This window comes from Haliotis rubra, unplaced genomic scaffold (genome assembly GCF_003918875.1).
Source record: "Haliotis rubra isolate DU_JTF1 unplaced genomic scaffold, ASM391887v1 Scf2389, whole genome shotgun sequence".
In the NCBI taxonomy this organism is placed as follows: domain Eukaryota; kingdom Metazoa; phylum Mollusca; class Gastropoda; order Lepetellida; family Haliotidae; genus Haliotis; species Haliotis rubra.
This window is the reverse complement of record NW_025766435.1, coordinates 16,919-21,096: the sequence shown is the minus strand read 5'-3', so window position 1 is coordinate 21,096 and position 4,178 is coordinate 16,919. Positions and strand designations below refer to the sequence as shown.

The following is a 4,178-nucleotide window of genomic DNA, read 5'->3' as shown; positions in this document are numbered from 1 at the left end:
CATTTCATAACTACATCTTGAATATCGTGAAATTGGTTGTCTCATCAATCTTAGCCAATATGAAATAACCCGACATTGGGCGTTAATAAACAGTGGAAAACGTCCACATTCAGCTAAAATAACCTTGTTCGCAGTTCTGTAGCCAACACGCAACAAAAACTTACAGAACTTTGAATGTACCTTTTCAATATTGTTGTTTATGTTAATGCCCCATATTTCGGAGCCGTACAACAAAATTGGTTGAATTTTTTCCATCAAACAGTTTAAATGATGCATGGATCGGTAATTCTTTATATTTACATATGAATTTCTTTATGACATGTAGGGCTCGTTCAGCTTGCATAGATAATGTTTCACAGGCTCTGGAGAATATATTTCTACACGAAAATATAATACCTAAATATTTGTAATATGACATCACCTCCAATTTTGGCCATTAAGGAACCATTTTTCACTTTTTAGAGATTTTACCCCCATTTTTAAAACCATTACTTTAGTTTTACTAATATTTATCTGAAGACCCCATTTCAAACAATATTCATTTAGAGTATCTATCTTGCATTGTAACTGGACAACAGAATCGGCAAGAATCACGACATCATCTGCAAATAGCATTATTGCAAGATCTCTGATATGTTCGCTAATAAATACACCTCTCGTATCATTTAATAACATTTCCTTAACAAGTTCTTCAACATATAACAGGAAAAGTACAGGTGATAGAATGCAACCTTGCCTCACTCCGGCATATGTATCAAATATATCACTCATTTGAAATTTACTGGTTCTAACAGATGCTCTCACATTGGTGTACATATTACGTAAAAGACGTTGGTGTTTGCCATGTATACCTGACTGTAGTAGTACATATAACAGTTTTGACATATTAACGGAATCAAACGCTTTCTTAAAATCTACGAAAAGACAATAAAACTTCCCCCCTTTCTTCCGCAGATATTTATGGATAATACTGTTGAGAGTAAATATATGGTCCGCAGTGGAATACTCTTCTCGAAATCCCGCTTGGCACTCAGATAAAAGTTCACGAGTGGAAATCCAAGCCATAATGCGATTATCTGATATAGTGGTAAATATTTTGTTTAGTGTATTCAATAATGCAATACCTCTATAATTGTTTGGATCACCCCTTTCACCCGACTTATGCAGAGGTACAATCAATCCTACATTCCAGGAATCTGGAAAAACGCCGCTGTCTAGAACTCGATTAAACAGACTATTCATAAAAGGAAGCAATAAAGAAATACATTCTTTAAAACTTCAACTTGAATACCATCTACCCCGGGTGATTTTCCACATTTCAGACTTTTTACTGCACACAATATCTCGTTATCAGTTATACGATTACCAAGGTATTCATCAGAAGAAGATTTCTTTTAATATACATAATCATGTCATATTTGCCCATTGATTTAAACAGTATTTTATTTCCCGAAAGACATGTGATATACAATAAACATGATTAAGTTACAAAAGGAAAAGGATCAGCGAACAGGCTGCATCAGCCTATGTAAATGCTTCTCCTAAACATAATCTTGCAGAGAATGATTTTATAAGTACATTTGTGCAAATAAGTAATTCAATAATTTCAAACTAAGTAAAGCATATGGTACCACACTTTATGGAAAACGGTTGGTATCATTTAAGAAACTGTAAACCGATTTTATTATTAATTCGTTTTCATACTGGGACAAAGATTCATCGCCGCTTAGACTGACTGACTGAGTTTAGTTTTACGCCGCTTTTAGCAATATTCCAGCAATATCGCGGCGGGGACACCAGAAATGGGCTTAACACATTGTGCCCATGTAGGGAATCGAACCCGGGTCTTCGGCGTGACGAGCCAACGCTTTAACCACTAGGCTACCCCACCGCCCCTCGCCGCTTAGAATAGCATGTAAACTTATATTATTTTGAAAGAAGTATTTATTAAATCTAAACCTATCATATAGAGGGACACTGAAGGAAATAATGGTAAGCATCTTCTCGAGTGTTCCCACAGGAGCAGGTTCGGCTGTCTGACAAATATCTATCAAACAAGTGAGAATTAAGATCACTGCAGCCCAGGCGCAAACGACAGAGAAGAATTTGACCTCGTCTGGGACCATACGATATATAATTCTTAAATGTTGGGGATAATGTCATGTCACAAGATATACATTTCTTAAATTTTGATAATGATTCTACATTTCTAATATTGATGTCAAGCGAATTCCATGCCTTAACAGTAGATGGGAGAAAAGAATTATTAAAGTAAGATACACGCCCTGCATTACATTGGAGATTATCGGAGTTTCGCAAATTATAGAGGCTTTGATTAGAAACATTTGGTGGTACCCATATTGAGAGATATTGTGGTGTTAACCCATTTACCATTTTGTAGAACATACATAATTTATGATAGTGGCGTCTTTCGACTAAAGAACAATATCCTGTTTCAGCATAAAGTTTATCGTGACTTGTGCCTCTCACTGCACCTGAAATAGTCCTAAGGGCATCTAAATGTAGCTTCTCTATCAGATGAGCCTGCTCCTTGGTACAGTTATCCCAGATGGTATCACAGTAGTCAAATATAGGCAAAATATATGATTTATACATAGTTTCAAGTGATATTCTGTTTAGCCTGTGTTTCAAACTTCTCAGACAATTTATTAGTGGACTTGCTTTGGCTAGTATATAATTAATATGATTCTGCCATTTTCCATCATCTTGTATAATCAGACCAAGATGTTTATGTTCACAAACTTCAGAAATCGCAGTATTATTAAGTGATAATTGAAGTTTCGGACTTGCATTAATAGTCTTATTGGAGAATAACATAGCTTCTGTCTTTTCAGGGTTGAAATTAACCTGCCACTTGGAAGCCCAGTCTAAAAATACGTTCAAGGTCATTATTAAGCAATGTCTGTGTCCGAAACGGATCTTCAATTACTAAGTATAGGGAAGTATCATCAGCAAAGAGTTTAACGTTACTTACTATTCCGTTGGTTAAATCATTTATATAGACGAGAAATAATAGTGGCCCCAAGACAGAGCCTTGAGGAACACCAGCCGAGACAAATTTTGGACTCGATTTGTGGCCATTAATCACAACTGACTGTTTTCTATTACTAAGATAATTTTTCAAACCAAAGCAATAGTTTTCCAGTTATTCCTATGGATTCAAGTTTTGATACCATCCCTGCGTGCCAAACACGATCGAAGGCCTTGCTGATATCACAAAAGACAGCTCGGACTTCTTTACCCTCATCTAGAGCCTTTGATAAAACGTGATAAAGTTCAGTTAATTGGTACACTGTGGAGTCCCCAGGTTTAAATCCAGACTGATGTTTCGATATGATATCATTATCCATAAAGAAATTATAAACGTGCTTGAATATACACTTTTCAAATACTTTAGCCAAACAACAAGATAGAGCAACTGGCCTATAATTATTACAATCATGCACACTTCCTTTTTGTGAAGAGGGACAACTGCCGAAAATTTCCAAATGTCGGGAAATTGAGAATGTTTTAGGGATAGATTAAAAAGCTTCGTAACGGGTCTATGGAGAGGCCGAGCTAAAACTTTTAATAATTTATTGCTGATATTATCAGGACCCTTAGCTTTCTTTGTGTCTAAACACAGCAGGATATCATACACTTCATTTTTCCGTTAGAGAAATTATATCTAATTTGTTTTCGCTGTGAGTGGGAGGAGGTGAGTCGATATTAGGTTCGTCAACTTGGGCTTGTTCTGTGAAGTATTCATTAAACGCCCTTTGACACTCGCCAACATCCACTTCTCTTTAACACAAACATCCTGTGCTGATTCAGCATGAGACAATTAAGTTTAATTAGGGAACCCCAATATCTTAATTAAGGAAAGAAAAGCAGTCAAAACACTGTCACTTCCTGCCCAGGACCCCAGGATGTCACACGCTAAGAGAAGTAAGCAACCTTCCCACATTCCCTTCACTTTAACGAACCAGTTATCTTTACATGTGGCATTTTGGAACATCACACATTGATATTTAGGTAGATATAATACCAATCTATGGATTTAAACACAAATCAGAATACATGTGTGGGATTTAAGTTGTTTTTGAGATCCCGGCCAAGGCGTACCGAACGCTTGTGATCTTTGTTGAGAATATGTAGAAAAGATAGCTACACTTTGA

The 4,178-nt window shown here is 36.2% G+C and overlaps 1 long non-coding RNA gene across 1 annotated transcript; it reads right to left on the bottom strand.

The window, feature by feature from the left end:
• Window positions 1-476: 476 nt before the first annotated feature.
• LOC124278504 lies at window positions 477-1,269 on the bottom strand. Its single transcript, XR_006899106.1, has 2 exons — window positions 1,125-1,269; window positions 477-602 (listed from the first exon to the last, which is right to left on the bottom strand). It is a non-coding gene; the product is annotated as an uncharacterized LOC124278504 (long non-coding RNA).
• Between the last annotated feature and the right edge of the window lie 2,909 nt (window positions 1,270-4,178).